We start from the raw sequence: 20,568 nt of genomic DNA, 5'->3' as shown, positions 1-20,568 counted from the left end.
ATAGCCCTATTACTTCATTCATTTATAGCAAACAGTAGACTTAAAGGAACCTGAAAAATTTCCTGTGGAGAACCCTTCCTGTGTTGCTGCTGGATCTAGACATGGCTTAGAAGGTTGTTCCAGTTCTGGTTTATGTGATTTTTTTTTTTACTCCTATTTTCTATTTCTAACACCATTCTCCCAAATAAGATATATAAAACAAAGGTCAGACTGCAGTTCAGTTAGCACCGGGGATGTTTTGCAGTGCACTTGTCAGAGGTCATTGGCTGACCATGCCCTGGCCTCTGTAGGTGAAATCCTCTATGTAGCATGCATATTTGCATATATGGTACAGTTTAAAGAAAAAAATTAATACACGGAATTTGTTATAAGATTGAAGTCTTCTCTAATTGTATTTTAAATCATAAGATTGGTGACATTTACCTTTCACCGTGTCATTTTATTTTTCATTTTGTGCTTCAAGCCAGTGTTCTCCCAACTCAGTGCTGCTTAAAAATGCTTAATCAAATAAAGATGCTTATTTTCCATCAGTGGCTTTATAGCTAAAGTCATGATAGTTTAAAGAAAAGAAAATTAAACAGCTTTGTGACAGAAATGAAGAAATATTCCTAATCATTATATGCATTTTAAAATTCATTGTGTGTTTAAAATACAGTGAATCTATGTGCAACATGAGTTCTTTTCAAGAATATGCAATTACTCTATACTGAATGCCAAACTCAAAATCTCAAAAACAAGCTGAAAGAACTGAGCCTTTTATCTCCCAAATAGAGAGAGCTGAAACTGCTTAACTTTTGTGGCTTTCAGTCAAGGGGCAGTGCTTTAAAACACTGAGGTGACTGACTTGGGTAGGGATAAACATCTAGTTAAGGAACTAAGTAACTCAGTGTTAGTATGAAAGAATAGATGGATAGAGAGACTTGCAAAAGAGGCAGGAATTTAGAGAAGAAAAAATAGAGTGTTTCTCATTTTACACTGGGAGTAGATATAAAGAAACTCCATGATTTTGAAAAGAAGCCTCAAGTAGGTGGTGGAATCTTAGCCTTTAACTTAAACCCACAAGTGTTCAACACTCATGGGAAAGCTGTGGTACACCTGAATATTTATTGTAGCCAGAAATGTAAAAATTGATTGGTGGGAGAACCCACAGAGAGTATGTGCATCTTCTTGTTTCATCGAGTGCATGTCCTTAAAAACTGAACTATGAATCCAGCATGCAAAAAGCAACTGGATCTCAGCAAAAACAAATTTAAGGACCTGTGAGTATAAGGCAGTTAAATTGCAAAATCTCAGTCCCTTGAAGTGAACCCTCTGCACGGAAATGTCTGGGAAATTTGTCAGAGAAACAGGGGAAACCGAAGAACACGCGTGCACTGTGTTGATAAAACTAAGCAACTTGTCTTAGTTACAGCACCTGCCATGGTGGCTATGCAGTACTGCCTGTGGCAGAGGTCTAAAACCTTTACCAAAAAGGTAGAGAAGGTCTTAATGAAACCTTACCAAAACTGATTTGTTACCAAGTTTTGTAGCTGTGTGTTCAGGAGAAGGCAGAACTGAGCACTTAGTTTGCGTTTATAAATTTTTGGTGTGTGTCGTGGCCATGTAGAGTCCTCCTCTTCTTCTGTAGCATATCAAATTAATTTTGCATGAGCCAAATTATACAATTTTGAGGTTTTATACTCAATAGATTTATAAATTACTTTACATCAGTGCAGGGCTTGGGAATGAAAGCAAATATTTGCTATACCTAGCAAACAAGGTAATGCGAATACATCTTTGTCACTTGATGATGTATTTAAGTTCTAGGCATGCTGCCTGATTGGTGTTTAGTAAAGACCCAACTATAAACAGATGGATAAAGCACAGGTGTAAGAGCTAAAAAAACCCTGAGGTTTTTTCTCCTGTTTTAATACTTGTCAATCGTGTGAGCTCACTGCTCTACACCTTAGCCTCACCACCTCTAAAAATATCTTACTTCTGCTGAGTGCTTTGAGAATGATGAAAATTAATGAGTATTTGTTATGACTGACTGATTAGTGACAGTATTTTTATTAGGAAAACTTGAAAAGAGGCTTAATAAATATCATCCTTTTCAGTCCTCTTAGCCTGTGATTTTCCTAGCTTTGCTGGATCACTGACTTCATTATGTGACATTAGAGAATGCATTCTAAAAACAACTGCTAATAAAACACATGTGTATTCTGCTCTTATTGCTTCCATTTCTGTACTTCAAACAGAACGCATTCCCATTCAAATTGAAACAAAGATTAATGAACATCTCACTAATGTCCAGTGATCTGTTATGAGCATTGAACAGCTTTATGTCCAATTATTTTTTTCTATAAATAGCTAGTGTTTTCATAAATACATGATGGCAGTGTGCAGTTTAAAAAATACTGAACATTGATTTGAAACAGCCTATCTGTCCCTGAATATGGGAATAGCTGGAAATCCTTAACAGATTAGGGAAACACAAAATATGTCAAACAGTACCCTTCTGAGCTGCTTTCTTTAGTTTAGGCTATATGGAAGTATGATTCAAGAAGAGCTTTTCAGAATAAAGAATAACTTGATATCTAGGATTTCGAGCATCAAAATGGGTTGGACTTTCTTTGTTTGTAAAGAAAGTCTAATGATTTTTTCTGGTTTAGTGTTTCAAAAGCAGAGCTGCTGGGGAAAACTTTTTCTGTCCTGCAAAAGATTTTATGTTCTATATTGAAGTGAACCTGGGAACTTTCAAAGTTACTGTGAAAGAGAAAACATATTGGGAAAGCCATGGCCACAGGAGATGCTCATATAATGTCTGGGACTTCCAAGTTCAGGTATCTCCACACCTCCAATACACCAGAGAAGTGTACAGATAATCTCCCACTGAAGCTTTTTATCAATGTGCAAATATATAATTCTCATTAGAGCAGAGATGAGAATTTTTTTGTCTCTCATGCATGCTCTTACTGCTTTTGTTCTGTAGGTTTAATTAGTAATAGAAAGCACAAAAGCTTCGAAAGGAAATGTTGGGACAGGTTCTCTGATATTGAAACAGGTGCCTACAGATTTGAAAAACCCATCTAGTCAGCAACAGATTTAACCCAGCCAGTGGGGTATCAGTTACATTATGCTGCCCTTTTAACAGAAAATTTCATGTGATGCCACAATCACTGCTTGATAAAGCATTCAACCAAAATTCCTAATTAAGAATAATATAACCAATAAACAAAAGAAATACTCTGCCCTCCCTGATCTACACTTCCTTTTGAGTGAATTTTTCCTCACCTTTGCAGTTGTCCTTAGATTTTTCAACTGTTACGTAGATACTGAGATGAGTGCTGCCTTTTCCAAGACATATTTAATAGCATGATGCTCAGATGGTAATTTATTTCCTGTTTAGAGCTGTCTGATACTTGCGGATTAGATGTTCCAGCCTGGACTTTGGGTAGCAGAGTTTCAAGAGCATGTTTTGAACATACCCTGACATATTTAATTGAGTTCAGCACATAGGACAGCCTCAATTACTAGTTTAATTAAAAAGGAAAAAAAAAAAAAGGCTCAACAATAACAGAAAGGATGTAGTTTTTCATTATAATTTGAGTAGCGCTGCTGTGAATCCTAGTTCAAAGTGCTTCAGTCTCTCTAGTCGCTGTGCAGGGACTTGAAGTTCATAACTTGTGTTGTGAATTCTCGTTTGAATCTGACTTCCCAGCAACGAAGACTAGATTTCAAAGATGTATAGACATGGGAAGAAAGCAATCAGGATTTTCAAAAGCATTTGTGCAACTAATTCCCAGGGGTTTATCCTTTATATTGCTGTGGGTTTCACTGGGATTTGGGCACCATATGATGGGCTGTGCTGATTGTCACCGCTGCTCTCGCTCCATTATGCTTTGACAAGTAAGCACATCCCTTGCCAGGTACCATCAAGAAGCAGGCTATAGCAAGCAATTACTGGTTGCTGAGCACAGGAACACCTTTAAAGAATATAAAGTAGTATCTTTACTGCTCTTCTCTTTTCCCTCTTTTGGAAAAAAAAGTGAAAAGACCAGGAAGACATCTTTTAATAAGGTAAGAAAGGAAATAACTGTTCTGCAGCAGGTGGTGTCTTGTACGTCCCAACCCAGGCTATCTTCCACCTTGTCACAGAGAGCAGCGAGGAATTTGAGTGATTAAAATAGTGCTGGAGATTGCAAGATTATTCACTGGGTTTATGTCAGAGGAGGACAATTATGTTGAAAGGAAGCGGGGGTAAAAAAAGCCTCAAGTTAATCTGTGCTCCCTTCACCTCAGGCTGATTAGAGTAAATTAACTGCTATTGCAAGTAATATGCAAAGTAGATATTCATTATTTTTCTGACAGCAAATAAAATAATGTATAAATATAAGAAAGATAGTCTTAAAATATATTTTGTTAACTATGCCTGTAGACTATTGCTTTCATTTTGTAAAGCAAGCAAGCAATTAGCCCCCTGTCTGCCCCCTCCCCCCCCCCCAAAAAAAAACCAAACCAAAACCCCACAAGGCTGTTTTCTAATCCACTCTCCACTCATGTCAGTGTGTATCAATTTTGTATTAAAATAAAGAATTTAAACCTTCCTGACACATAGGCACACCATGTTCTGCTTTCAGACTGGACGGGTTCTCTACCAGAAGGGGAATCTTCTCCTCAAACTGTATCAGTCGCTTTAAGAAAAGAAATCCGCATTGATAAATCTTGCTCTGGTACGTGTAGCTCATTTCCCTGCGCGGCATTAGAAGAAGAGGTGTTCACCTCCCTTTCTGCTGTCACCACAGCACAAGCATTACTCTTGGGTTTTATATTGTTTCTTCTTTTCCTAAAATTAAATAGTTAATTAGTTGATTAACAAAACTAATTAGTTAATTAGCTCTAAAATACAACTGTCTGCCTGGTGGCCTGGCGACTGAGGGGAGCAGGGGAAGAGTGACTTAATGACCACTTACGCAGATTGAGCTTATGAATGTCTGTGAGACTGGGTGAGGTCCATTGTAAATACATTGGAATGCCATTTTTCATATAGTTTTAATGACATGAGCCGTAACTGTCACTTCTTTGAGTGTGAAAATTGTCTTAGAATTGGTATTAAAATTTGTGAGGTAGGTTGGATTGCTCAGCTATCAATGCATCAGTTCATGCTGGCATAATCTAATTACTTTGCGCATCAGTGTAATCCTATACTTGGCCAGAAAAGTATTTTTATTTTATTTTTTCTGCAATTCTTTCTTCATTTTTTCCAGTTCAGTCATTTTCAGGAATTGTCATCCTATCTAATTCTACATAGGGTAGGTTGGTTTTTGAAAAATGATTACAGAAATGGTGTATGCAGGTACCACGTGGGGGTACCGGTTTTCTCCTCCCCTCCAAACCTGCTACCTCCTTCTCCTCATTGTGATCGGGAGTCAGCGCTACCAATACATCTCTCCCATTTTCTGCGTTTCGGAAGCGTAATCGGGAAGTAGATTTGTGCGCTTGCGTCGAAATTGCTTGTGACATTTCTTACTTGAGTTGGTAATCCAGGAACTGGAGCGTTGCCGCTAACGAAGGGCAATGTGGGGTGAGGTGGTACCGCCTGGCCCCGTTCCTCAGTAACGTGCAGGGTCTGGTCCAGACCCACGCAGGTGGGTGATTTAAACCTGCGGCTGCGTGTCAGAGCCGCTCTGCCGATGGAGGTTTCCCTCCCTGGGGCACATCGTCTTCTGTCCGCGAGGTTTTCTGGGTGTGGGCAGGCACCAGGCCTGTGAGTGGAACAGGGCAGGAGGGAAAGGGAAGTAGTGAAGTGGCCTTTAGTTTTCTGTTCTATTAATTCAGTAACGGTTTGTGACTTTCTGGACTTCTTTCTGGGCTGAACATGCTGTTTCACCGTGCTTTTCCGCCCAGAGAAGCAGCAGATGTGGAGCAGGAGTCACAGTCTTGTAGCTGAAGGTGTCTGCCAGATATAGATAGAAAGATATAGATATAAACTTGCTCAGTTTGTCCCTTAAATAGTCTTTGTTGTTGTTGTTGTGATGTAACTTGGTGAAACTTTCCCATGGCTGGTTGTTTGTGGGTTCTTTGGGGGAGAGAAGGAGGGCTGGCTGGGTTTTTTTGGTTTTATTTCAGCTAAATCCCTTCAATCATTTCTGTAAACAAAGATAATACATAATTTTGTGCTAATAAATTTTACCAACACCTAAAAAAAAACCAAACCCAAAACCCAAAAGGTGTGTTTGGAGCAGAAGTGGATGCTATACCTTTGAATCAGCTGACAGCCTCTTTAATCCCACGATTCCCAGGTTGCTTCCTGCAGTCTTTTGTTTAATTCATTACTTATGTTCAATATTCTGTAACATGTTCAGCAAGTGTATTACAGATACAGCTTTTCTATAAAGTACTTTGTCATGCCAGCACAGGTTTTCACTGTTCTTGAAATGAGGCAACCTTCATGTGGAAATAGTGGCAGATGATTCAGTACATGAGGATTAGAATGAACCACTCAAATGAAATGGGAAATTTCAAAGAAATAACTCTCTTAGGGAAAAAAAAAAAAAAATATATATATATATATAAGCAAAATTTCAGATATGCCATGCACTCACAGCAATTAACAGCTTCTAAAAAATCTCAAACCAAATTCATTAAATCTGAGCACTAACAGTTTCTCAAGGAAAATTTAGGAGAACAAAAGCAGCATTTCTAATCCTTAGGAAAGGTGAGAGAACACAGGATTAGAAGTTGACGATGAATACTAAGAGAATAAAAGCCACCAATTTGCTTTGCTGATATTTTAAAATCACAATATGTATTTATTAGCAACATCTTAGGTTGCATGGTTTTGGCTGAGAATATTTTTGCAAAATATATTTTGGAGTAACCACTAACACTGTATATTGCAAGACTGTTTAAGCTATAAGTACTGTTACAGCCATTTGTAAAACATTCATCTTTGGAACAGTTGCAAATGTTTTTGAATAAATGGGAGATAGGAAAGTCCACTAAAGATGTAAAATACCCCTGTTTGTCATGAAGAGTAAGAAGTCTTCCACGCTTTTCAAACTATTCTAAGAATACCACTTGATTGTCCACATGCCATTCATTGAACAGCTATGAACACCAACAAAAATATTAAAAAATAAAAATTGAATTTGACTGTCAGGTTCTGTGCCTGTGGTTTGTAGATATTGGATCTTAATCAGTATTATACTAAGGAAAAATGGGTTTTGTTTTCTTCCAGAGGGGAAATTGCCTTATTAAGCTTCTCATGTTTTCAGTTGATTATCTGAGTGAATTAAATTTAACTCTGACTAGTTGACATTAATACCAGTCCTGTGATAAGGTGTAATTTTGGATAAGGATTTAATACCCACTGACCATATTTTAGTTATAAATAAATAAAGTCCATATAAATGGAGGATAATAAATGTTTTCATTCTTCTTATGAAATAATAAGAATTTTGCAGGACTATAAGCCTTTATACTTTTCCAACACCACAGTAGACACCATAGCTTAGCATTTACAAATACATGAGTGAAACGTGAATATTCTGATCTTTCTCTACCAAATCATGGCTCACACATAAAGAGGAAGAAGCAGTTCCCCCAGTATGTCCCATTTATGTAAGAGGTCATTAGGGAATGAGCCATGCCCTTGAGTCATTCAATAACTTGTATCAGTATATAGTTTATCTAATTGGTACCAATATGCTAGTTTTCTGAATATGAGACTGTCCTGGTTTCAGCTGGGATAGAGTTAACTGTCTTCCTAGTAGCTGGTACAGTGCTATGTTTTGAGTTCAGTATGTGAAGAATGTTGATAACACTGATGTCTTCAGTTGTTGCTCAGTAGTGTTTAGACTAATGTCAAGGATTTTTCAGCTTCTCATGCCCAGCCAGCGAGAAAGCTGGAGGGGCACAAGAAGTTGGCACAGGACACAGCCAGGGCACCTGACCCAAACTGGCCAACGGTGTATTCCATACCATGGGACGTCCCATCCAGTACAGAAACGGGGAAGTGGGGGGCAGGGATTTGGCCGCTCGGGGGACTGGCTGGGTGTCGGTCGGCGGGTGGTGAGCAATTGCACTGCGTATCATTTGTACATTCCAATCCTTTCATTATTGCTGTTGTCATTTTATTAGTGTTATCATTATCATTATTAGTTTCTTCTTTTCTGTTCTATTAAACCGTTCTTATCTCAACCCACGGGTTTTGCTTCTTTTCCCGATTTTCTCCCCCATCCCACTGGGTGGGGGGGAGTGAGTGAGCGGCTGCGTGGTGTTTAGTTGCTGGCTGGGGTTAAACCACGACAGAGACTCAACAAATATTAATCAAAAATCAATTAATCTCCACTGAAAATTGTCAGGGAAGACAGGACAGTAAGCTGTTGAAAGCAAACTACATGTGACTGTAGACTCTCAGGAAAAAATATTATTTTTTATGGTCACTGTCATAGGCAATAAAGTTGGTTTTAATGAGAGGATAATGCAGCTCTCAGAAGTTATGTGTGTTTAGCCATTGCCATGAATTTGAAAGTATCAAGAAACCTCAGGAACAAAAAATAACCTTAAAAATAATCTTTTATTACAGCTAGGCTGAGCAAAAGAAAAGTGACAATACTGCAGATTCCAAGCAACTGCATGAACTGCTGAGTTATGCCTTAAATTTATTTTTTTGTGATGGTGTTAGTGAAACAGAAAGACAGACATGGAAATATGCCTAAATTCCCTCTCAGAAGTACTGTAACTGCTTACTTTCTGATCTCCTGATCACAGAAATCCACCTTTGTGTCAATGCTCAGCTAGGGGGAAGCTATTCTCAGCTTGGCAAGAGGCAGGAAAGTGTTTTGGAAGTACTCCCAAGAAATGACGGACTATTTGGTTGGACTGTAGTGTGTGGCTGCAAAAAGCATTTCTCGCCTTGTTTTCTTGTTCTGGTGATTTCACTTGGAACAGCTCTGACACATTCCTGCCTCAGTATTTGAGCTTCTGATTGTCATCTCTCCCTCTTAGTACAAAAAAGTGGACAACAGAATGACTCCATATGCAACATTCTTTAACACAAAATGTTTTAAATCTTATTTCAGATCTTGTTACTTGCCATAAAATATCAGAGTAAGGTAACTCTTCCATCCTTTCACTAATGTAGGTGCATGAGCGTACCATGTGTGATACCATATTTCCATACCCCAGGTCAATTAAAATCACTTTGAGCATCAAAGTACACAACCTCCATTAATTTACTGTTACACGCCCATCAGTATCTGCTTATTATTAGATACTGCCATGTTCAGAAACTTTTTTGTCTTTGTATTCTTCATGGCATTCAGTAAAACTTTGAGGAAAAGTTTATGAAAACATTTGCTAACTAGAGCAGCATGCATGGACCTTTTTGGACAATTATTATTTGTATAACTTCTCTGCCACAGTGGAAGTATAACAAGTAATGTCACAGATCATCTGTGGGCTCTCAGCTGCAGCAACCTTTGGAAGTCAAAACTGAAATCCTTCTGTTGTTTATGTATTTGTGTTCCAAATCAGCATTCATTGGCTTGAAATCCTGCATATATACACAGTTTTCTAGCAGATTCGTGTTAGTTCTAGTGATTAGGCACTAATTATTAGTAGTATTATGAATAATTCTGCCTTCCCACTAGGACTAGCTGCTACAAATTAAAGGTTAAGAGATCAAGTATAGCATAACAACGGCAAAAAACACTAGAGCCTTCTCCATGGTGGAATACAACCAATTTCATTGTCACTTAACTAAAATTGAGTTCTGTTTTGTAATGCCTTAAGAAAATATAATGAAGATTTAAAGAGTTTGATCTCAGAAGAGATAAATTAATGCAAATACAATAGTTCCAATCTAATTTCAAATATTATGATTCTGCATAAATCATGCTTTGCTTTTTCTTTCTATTAACTTGATAATTTGTTGTCTAGGATTTTTGTTTCAGAGCAGACTTTGGTTTGTTTGGGGGTTTTTTTGTTTGTTTTTGTTTGTTTGTTTGTTTTTTAATTTAACTCGCAAGTGCAATTTTGGGGAGAAAATGACTTGTTTAGTTGGCGTTAATGGGGAAGCAGAACTGCCTATTTTTCTTTACTTGCTGTCAAATGCCAAGGCAAGGCATGGCATCAAATAATTCGGTTGTTGCTGACATTAAATAATGCTCCAGCTAGGAATCTGCAGTGGGGAGATTACGGGCTCTGCAGACCTGCATAAAGATGTGCTGTTAACAAGCCTTGTGTAGACCAGCAGTGTCCAAACCAATCTCTCCAGCAGAAGAAATTCGATCAGAAACTCAAGATGTAGGGCAAGTTCTAATATTCACTTCAGAATTTATTACCTTACAAAAAAACATTAAAGGAGATTTCTAAACAGGAACTTGGAAGTGTTGGATGAGAATCTTGTTTTTATTTCATTTTGCATGGTTGTTATAGTTTGGGTAGATAGATTTTTTTTTTTTTTTTCTTGGTGAGCCCCAAGTACCTCCTCGTTGCTGTTCACAACTGGCATCATCAATTAGATTGGAGTAATTCCATAACCTCCAAAGTTTACTGCTTCATCCCAAAGTTGCACGTTGAAATGAGGATCCGCTCTGTCCATTACTGTCAAATACAGGCTGTCTATTTTCTATTCTACACTGCGCTAAGTAGCCATATCCACAATTTAAACTAGCTTAAGGATTCATTGTGGTAGCAGTGTTTGCTTGTGTAGATCAAATATGAAATGTATTTGCTCTCCTTTGGCATAAGGTGAAATTATTAGCATATGTAAAGATTGCTTTGAAGTATATTTTTATATAAATTAAAATTTTATATATATATATTTAGAATATAAAGTGTAATTTTTGTCAAATCAGTTGTTCAACAGCATAGCCTATGCCTTCATCCAAGATCATCTTCAGCTTTGATGTCATTGATTATATTTAATGACTTAAATCTAAACCAAGAGCTTTGAGAACGGTGGTATTGAAGAACGTACTAGCACAGTCCCTTAGCATAACATCCTAGATGTGCCTTTCTTACCTGTAGCAAAATGAAATGCTTAGATGAGAAAACAAGAATAAAACAAGCATAGAGTCGTAGTTCCCACAGCAAATCTGTCAGCTTCCAGCAATGTACAGTATTGTGATTTTCAGAGTTAGAAACATAATTGCATTTAATAGCCACTGATATATTCTTCTTCCATTAATTTGTTGGAAAGAAGAAATCCCCATCCTTGCTGTTGACTGCTAATTCATCATGACTTTAAATCATCAGTTTTCAAAACTGGAGTCTGAAGCTTTTGGAATCTAAAGAGTACACCTCTAAATAAACTCCTAGCCTTTCTTCAGGTCTTCCTGTGAAGGAGGAGCTCTGAGATTCCTAAAGCATGCAAACTGTGGATTTTTGATTAATTTAATATAATCCTATATAATGATGATTATTGTAGCATTTTCTGTATAAGATGGATGAGACAGGTTCTCAAATGCCAGCTATTACTGACATTTAATCTGGTATAGGTCATAAAATACCAAGGTGGAAGAACTGTTTTAATTTATTTTTCACATTAATAATAAATTTTAAATAAATTAATATTGAAAAAATGCTGTCTTTTTCATTCTCTGTAACTAAATAGAAAAAGGTGGTTGACAGAAATCACCAATTTGAAGACAAAGCATTCTTATTTTAAAATAGACATCTCTATTGTGATAGATGTAGGTGATGTAGAAAACATGATTTTAAATCTCTGACAAACTGAATGGGTACATTTTTTGCATTTCATAGTGCCAAACAGTCCATATAACTATCGTTTCTCAAACTGGGTTGAAAGGGCCATGTCTCAAATTCTGGGAAAGAAAAGCCACTGGAGAAGTGAGATTGTGTTTGGGAAATAATAGCCTCATGTGTCTAGACAGTCATTGTTAAAAAGCGAGTTCCTGCTAGTGCTGTCCTGATTCGCTCTGTAGCTGAAATTAGTTCTGGGACAAAATTTAAACCTACCAAGCTCCAGACTGCTTTCCTGTTAGCCTGAGTTTCATCAGGCTGCAAGTCAGAACCTTTCAGGGGTGGTCTTTTTTCTATTTTTTTTCCCCTACAAGTGCTGAACAATTAATGAAAACTGCCCCCCTCCCAAAAAAAGTATTTTTAAAAAGTAATTTTTTAAATGGTCTCTTTTAAACTAAAGGAAAAGGTTGTTTATTAAGTGGAAGAAACAGTAGGGTCTGACTGCATGTAATAATACATTGTAAAAATTAAATAGCCTCAGGAAAATTACTGTGTTTATTTTTTCCGTGAAAGAGCTTCAGTACAATACTAATTAAATCTTTGAAAATAAGTCTTGGAATATGTGTATTCTGCTATGTACTTGGGTTCATGTAACTAGTATAAAAGATCAAGTGGCACCATTTTGTTGCTCCAGAAATCATTCAAAGCAGAATAATAGAAAATGCTACATTAAAAATACATAACTCTAATTGAGTTTGAAGGATAGCATATATGTCAGACCCTGAGTTTCCAATGAAGAAACAGAATTTTAATTTTCTATGGCAAAATTATTTCACTGCATCTTGTTTATCTGACAAAACATACAGCAGTTGAAATTAACCATCCAAACCTCAGAAATAATTACTCAGGATAATCCAAGAACTATATTCATCATCATGTTCTCTCCAGGCTCAGAGTTACAGATTTAAGTAACTCTAACAGCAGTGTGTGCATGATTTGGATGTAAACACACATTTTATATCTATATAAAAGTCTGTTTGTGAAATAGTTTTGGTTTTATATATACTGGTTTTAAAATATTATACAGACTTCCTGGTACTATTTGGCTGTCATGTTGAAAGTCTACTTAAGTGATGATATAAAACCATGTTACATGACAGTTTGAATGTCTTTAAAACAATTAATTTTCTCAGTGGATCAACACAGCAATTTGGCACAGCTGGTTTGTGATAAACTGGGAATAATCAATGTTTCTTCATTCTTATTCTAATTGATGAGCTTGTAGTAACACATGGGGAAGTACACATACAGTCTGAAAGAATTCTCCTTGCAGATTTCTGCATCTGATTTAAATCTGAATCCATACATTTTCAGATGAATGGCAATAACTTGACAAATTAAATACTAATGTTCAGGGCCCTTAATGAATCCGTGAATACATCTGCAATGTGTCTTTCAATTAAAAATAACAGTTATGAAAACTTTACATATATTTATGAAAAAAAGTGACATAGGAGGTAAAATTTGATTGCCTTCCTACAAATTTATATTGGGAATAAATTTCCAAAATTCAGACAACATCCTTTTGTTCACGAGAAAGAGAAATACAATGAAAAAGCACCATTGCTGCACCAAATTACTCAAGGTAATTACGCAGCTTTAATGAAAGGATATTGCATTGTATTTAGACAGAAAGCAGATTAAGCAAGTATAAATTTGATATATTCAAAGGGATGCAGTTTTTCAAGAGTACATCTCATAGCTGTAATCTCATTGTAGATGGGGGGAACAGACTTAACTATTATGATGAGAATGAGTGTAAGACAAACTTTCTTTTTATTTTTATCCTCTAGCAAAACCTATTAATTGAATTTTCATTTCTGTGGGTGTTTGATTTATTGGTGTTATGTTCCAGGCATGCATTTTTTTAGCATGTACAGAAACTCACACCTATTCATAAGTGGAGCAAGAAAGAGAATATGGTAGGGTTGATATGGGTTTGCTACATATTTACTCTGAGTGTGAAGAAGTATAGCTTGTGAGAAAATTGAAACTGTGAAAAGATATCATAAGATAGAAAGTTAGCTGTACATCTTACTATCATATATTTTTCCTGCTGCACCCGGAGATGGTAGATTGGTGCACTGATGTGCCTTTTGCAGTTACGTCTCTGCACAGAAAGCATATTTGGGTGGAAAAGGGAGGGGACAAAACTTTTCAAGGATCATTATGACCTTTAAAAAACTTTATTTTGTGTATATTTGATTGCCATTCCTACGACAAAAGAAAGTGAAGGCTTTTAGCCCCTCAAAAGTGGAAAGGATCAAACTTGAAAAATTCTATGCAGGGTTTTGTTTTGATGAAACAACTAAAACAATAGTAGAGCACAGTCGTAACAATGTAACAAATCACAGTCCTTAGCATCATATTACATTCACTTCATAACATCTCTGAAAATGCATATTTCTGTCTGTGTAAGGAAATTATATTGGGGGGGGTGTCCTGTTGATGGCAAACCAATTTAGCTTTATACTAGGCATATTTCTATAGATGGACAGTTTGAGTAGGAAAAAAAAAAGGAAGAAAAAAAATAGATGCAGGATTTTTCTCCCCCATGTGCTGCTCTGTTTAATAAGAAATTCACAGATGATGACAATTTGTAGGTACTTTAGCAGTGAACCAAATTTGTTCTTTTTTTAATCAGTCCCCAAATTCACAGCTACTTACCCTGTTTGCTGCTCAGACTGCCATCCATGTTACTGCAAATAAGAAAACCTTTGTTTGAACTGGTGATTTCCTTGTAAAGAGAAAGGTATTTCATTACAAATGTCCCCCACCCAAGGCATTTGGATTGAGCTTTTGCTGATTTTGCCTATGTTCTGTTGTGCAACAAACAGTGATTGGAGCTTGGCTCTGTGCAGTGAAAATGAGTTGTCTAACTGGGTTTTACTTTTATCTGCAGTTTGGCTCTGTGCTGCTTCCTGCATGGCACTAAACCTGCAGCTCTCCAGCAGAAGAAACCATTATTATTTTACTCTTATGCACTCATTGCTAGGATTCCAAAATACTAGGAACATTTGGAACATATGTCCACCCTTACATTGTGGAACTCATGGAGGAGCTTTAATAGAATTTCACTCCTATGTAGCACAAAAAACATCCACCCAATGTTTCCTTCCAAAACCAGTTACAAAAATTAAGGCACGTTGCTGGAGAGCCTGGTAGTTTCTAATCCCCTCTAAAATAGCATGGACTTGCAAGGGGAAGTTATCCTCAAGGTGATGGATGCTGCATTGTGCTAGAAAGAAGGTTGGGGGGGGGGAACGCAAACGCCCAAATTCAGTGGCTTTTACCTTCCTGCCCTGGGGAAAAATTTGCCTTTGCCCCAAGCCTGGCAATTGCCTTAAATGAGGGTGTGTTAGCAAATAGTACTCTTCAAGTACCTAAGATTAGTCAGGTACACTAAGGGCCATGGCTCATTTACTACCAAAAATGGGCTAAATCTGAGCGTTGCTGATTTATTTTGTGTTAGGTGCAGATGAAAAAGAAAACTACTGAACCCAGGAATCAACTAAACGTCAACAGAGGGGAAAATGTTCCTGGACCACGCTATAAAGCATATTATTAATTAAATGCAATGTAAATTAAATCAAATCACATTAATTCTGATTAAATGCAGTAGAAATCAGATTGAGGACTGCATGGCAGTCCTATTCTGACAATCCAGTAAGTAGATCACCTGATACCATAAGCTTCAATTTACAAGCGGAGAATCCCACAGATGTTTTCACATAGTCCTTTTAATCAGGTGTTTTGATCACCTCCTCTGAAGAAGGTTCCCTGTTCATCACAGTCCCCATAATTTTAGTTATACTGCAGTGTATCTTTCTGTGTTTACAATTTGTCCTACAGTATATCTGACTGGTGCCACTCGATGCCAATGGTCTTCTCATTAGGTTTTAAACTGATTAAATTGCACCCCACTTCTGTCACTCCAATTCAGAGTTTTTTCCACACCGTAATCCCTCTTCTAAATTAGAAAAAAGCCTGTAACTTGTTGTCACTCGTTCATTTTCCCAAGATCAACAGAATATCTTCACTAGCTTTCTGTCTTGATAATGATCCTTTCAGTGTAATTTCTGAAAATTAAATACTGCTCTTTCTACTCTACTACTGTTGAGGTATGCTATCAACTATTTTACTTTAATCTAGACAGGTCTGGTCCCCAGCAGTAACTTTGTCTAAGAAAGCAGCCTTCTTTCTATATATACTATAATAATTTACCTCTGATAATATTGCATTGCAGTTGACTGCCCTGTGAACTGCCAAGCTCTCTGTCATTCTTCCCTTCAAAATCCGCCCCAGCAATTTCCACCTTCTTGAGATTAAGCTAGTGGACCTGTAAGTACTTCAGAAGAACATCTTTTCTGGTTCTTCAGCTTAAATGGAAGGTGCTACCCTTTAACTATGTGTGTGTTTGTAATCTTTATCATTTTCCTACCAAGCACTGCTTACACTAACACATCTTTACCTCTGATAAGAGAAGGTGAGAGGAAAAGACAAACAGATGGAGAGGCAAAAAATGGTATTTTCCCTGGCATTGCCATTTGACTGCTCTGTGGCAGCTGGTACAGGTTGGGTCACATTGACAGTAGTGTTAACATATGAGCTTTAGGTAAATCTATAGGATACCTCATCTTCCCTCCTGCAGAATGGGGAGGGTGTGTAATTTGGGTACATCTGTGATTAAAGGGGTTTTGTACCTGAGTCCATTTAGCATCCACTCTTGCATTTGTTCCTAAACCACACCATGCTGTCGATATACAATGGTTTATTTTCCGTACCTCTGTCCTGTTTGGACATCCCTGAAACTGTGTTTTGCTTCTCTTCGTAAGGGATTGAGGTTACTGTACAATAACATGTTCCACTTCCATAGGTCCACTGAAGGAGCACCTGAGGTTTAAAAGCCAACCTGGGAATTAAAGGACCAGTAAGAAGTGGGAATAGGCTGGCTTGTGAGTTATACAGGGAAGAGTTTATAGTCTGAGGCCTGGCAGCTGAATAGATGAGCTTCTGGACATGGTGACAAGTGTACCTCTTCCCTATTACAAAGAGTAATGAGAAACTGAGGAGGGAAATAAAGAATCAAAAATAATAATGACACATGAATACACTCAACTGTGAAGCACAGTTGTATGTGTCAGGAAAAAACTGAAAACTGCTTAATGGTACCTTATAATATTGTTCCATACATGGGTGGTGGTTTTTTTGCTAAAGAGTTGCAGGATTGTGGAATTTTGCCCCCCAAACATCTGATTGTGCTATACAGTATTTGCCTTCTTATGTGCATCAGAAATTAAGAGTTTTCAGTCATCCAAATGCCAAAATGTAGCTTTACAAGCAAAATGTACTTCTTTCTTGGCTAACTAAATAGGTGGATTATGAATGCAGTGACTAAAAGCTTGGAAAACAAAAGGAAGTGACAAGAGAGAAGTTGCTGGACAAAGCCAATGGCGATAAGGGAGGCGTATAATGTTTGGCAGCTGAACTAAGACAGTAACTATCTGGGTCTGAAAAGAAGTTTCTGTCAAGGACAGATGTCTTTGTCAGGAGAGAACAGCAGGCCTTTTGAGGCCCTCCTTATGTGTTTTCAGGGCCTGGTAATGAAGGAAAGATGAATCTGTGACCACTGGTATGAGAACAGGGACTGGGAAATTCACTGTCACTTTTGTCTCATGACGGCATTCTTCTCCTCTGGAATAAGTTTTATTTGGTAACATGACTTTATTGCTCTTTGTAGTCAGTGGCTTGCCAGTGGGGATAGTTTAAAATGTTACAGAGATTTTGTTGCTCAGATGCAGAAGGAACATTCCCTGTGTTTTCCTAGTTGAAACCAAATTCTTGCTGGAAAAACTCCAACTACAACTTTCTAAGACTAAGTTGTTAAGTTATGAAACGGGTTGTATTTCACAGACTGGAGAAAGTCAGCTAAACCCTGGGAAATCAGCAGAAGGAGGAGGGTGTATGTAATAGCTGGTGAGAAGATGACTGTAAATCAGCAGTGTAATAGAGCTGTGAAAATAGCAAATGTCATCCAGTGACAGCTGAATCTCCAGCTGATGCAGGGAAGTTACAGTGCCATTGTACAGACACCGGTGAACTCCTCTCTGGAACGGTGCATCCAGTGCTGACCATGCTTGTTCAATAACATGACCTAAAATTGGAATAACTGCACAGAAGGGCAACATAAAGAGCCTGTCTTATGAGATGAGAAAGACTGACTTTCTTTGCTTATCTCTAGCTGCTAGGTAGAGTGTGAAAGAATTTGATTGCCATCTAGAAATACCTTTGGAGGGGAAGACAGGTGAAAAGAACTGTTGAAGCCAAATAAGTGTGCTGCAGAAATCAGTAGGTATAATTTAGCCTTGAAGATATCATCATTAGTTATTAGATGTAGATTCCTAACTGCTGGAACAGCAATGAAACCATTCCGAAAGAGCTTCTGAACGGAACATTGGGTCAAAACAACTAAGTACTTTTATGAGTTTAAGAAGTTTGAAAAAAGTGTAGGATGCCTGCAAAGCACCTGGACTCGATAAAGATGGCCCTTTTTGTTCTTGATTAACAATGGGCAGAACATGGGGTTTGTACAGTTTCAAAGAGCTAGGAGGATATTCAGAATTTCTATGCATGAAGAAGTCTATAGATTTCGAAAGATAACATGTCTTAATAAAATTCAATTTAGTGCCAAAATTTTTACTGTTTTATAGCAGCCTCGATTAGCATCCTCATTGGAAGTCTCAGGAAATAAAGGCTGTAATGAACACAGCTCTCCCCGTCAAGCTGGTCCCTCAAGGTCAGTCCTAATGCATAGTGCTTGGGCTGTACAAGGAAATGTGCATGGTCGGTATTCCTGCTGCAATTGCTCTGTGAATTGATAAAAGATTTCACCGCCCTCTGCTGAAAATGGATAGGCAAATCCAGCACCATCTGTGAGCAGAAAAATTAGTCTTGAGCTGAAATAAATACTACGACAGTGTATCCTTGAGAACTCCCAAGGCAAAGGAAACAGTGTAATTGTGGGTCAGCTTCATGTGTTATAAATGCCATTCTGATTTAAACCTCATTCTAAAAAATCTGCATTAGACTTTAAATACAGAATTGCATTTCAAGATTACATGGTAAAGCATTTAATTATCTTAATTTAATTTTTCAGAACGCTTTGATCATACGGCAGCAGTTAGGCAACTACTTTCTTGTTCTGTCTTTTACCTCTACATTAAAATATAAAGTTTTATTATTGTCAGTCTCCAGGAGAAGAGTAATGATTTTTAAAATGAAAAGAATGTCATTTACACATGAAGTCATGCCAGCTGATGTTAACATAAAATAGATGTTTAGAAAACAAAGAAATGACCCCCCCATCCCTGAAAGCTGGAGAAGCATCTTAAATTAGATACTCTTTACTGTATCTATTTGTTATTGACATACAAACATTTTCTTTCTTGTCTGATCTGGAAAGAGGATATACTTGTAAAAGGCAAATAATTATTATTTCTAACTTGTATTTCAGTCTGTTTTGTGGTATCACGTAGAAATGTTAAGTCTCGTATAAGAATACTGTGCACTAAGCAATCAAGTAGAGTCAGTCTGAAGTCAAGCTTCAGGTCTTTGCAGTTGCGGTGTGTATGTCCGTGTATCTATATATACACATGGAGGGGTGGATGGGTGTGGGGGGGTGCCTGATCACAGCAAACCCATTTGGTGCGGATTGTGAAATCAGCTTTATTTGAATTATTGAATCTTGAGATACAAAGTTCCATTAAATAACCTAAATCAAATCTGAAGAAGTACAGATTGTAGACTAAAGTACACGGAAGTTTTTAACAATTTATTTTAAATGTACTAGGTGTTGGCCCTGTTATTGCTGATGAAATACATACATACATATATATAAATGTAAGTGTATATACATCTATATACACACAGTTATTTGGCTGGTTTTGTTCCAAATTAAACATTTGCTTTGCAGACAATTTTTACTTTGCACATCATCTGTAGTATGCACATTTTGATTTATATGGACCTGAATGTTAAGTATGTGTTTTTTAAAATGCTCTTAAAGTACAGCTGGGATACAGAATTACAATGAAGGACAAGACAGGAATTCAAAATTATTTTGATAAATAGAAATCCCTGTCAGGAATGGAGGTATCCCTCAGGAATGTTCTAGGTAAAGTTTATTCTGACTTATGGCCTGGTGATGGACTACATGACCTTTCAAATTCTCCTCAAGCCATATTTTATGATTCTGTGATCAATTCATTTTGGCATTTGACAGCTGCTGTACATATACTGTAGCTAATTCTACTGCCTTTAATACTTCTAATGATTTTTTTAATTTACATATTTTGCACGTGAAACACTTTAACTACATTTAAAATGTATTCTTATTTATTTGAAGATGGTAATAATAAAGGATATGGGTCTCACTGGCTATTTAGCAAATATGTATTCTTTCCAGCCTAAAACATATTACAATGCTGAATTTCTATGAGAGGTTACAAGGCTATAAATTACTACTCGTTAACATAAAGATATCTCAAAGTTTATATGCTGTTGATCCAATGTTATTCCCATTAGTGGTAATAACTAGGAGATAATTCACTTCATTTGGAAAATGAAATCCTGATTCTCAAAGTAGTTTTAGTAACATTCAGTCTGGAATCAGATTATTCTTTATAGCATGTTAAAGTCATGGCAAGGTGGTCTTCAGCTGGCAAGTGTAATTTAGTCTCACAAATAGGTAATCTTGTTAAAATATTGTCAGGTTAATCAAAATTGATTTGTGTGTACTAAACCCAGTGAATGCTAATC

At 37.1% G+C, this 20,568-nt stretch overlaps 1 protein-coding gene across 5 annotated transcripts in view; it reads left to right on the top strand.

The window, feature by feature from the left end:
* LRP1B (LDL receptor related protein 1B) overlaps positions 1 to 20,568 on the top strand; it is a 761,175-nt gene that overhangs the window by 432,704 nt on the left and 307,903 nt on the right. The gene's annotated exons all lie outside the window — the stretch shown is intronic.

The sequence above is a fragment of the Harpia harpyja genome, chromosome 7, assembly GCF_026419915.1.
Source record: "Harpia harpyja isolate bHarHar1 chromosome 7, bHarHar1 primary haplotype, whole genome shotgun sequence".
In the NCBI taxonomy this organism is placed as follows: Eukaryota; Metazoa; Chordata; class Aves; order Accipitriformes; family Accipitridae; genus Harpia; species Harpia harpyja.
The sequence above is the reverse complement of the archived record's forward strand: the minus strand, read 5'-3'. Positions and strand labels throughout refer to the sequence as shown.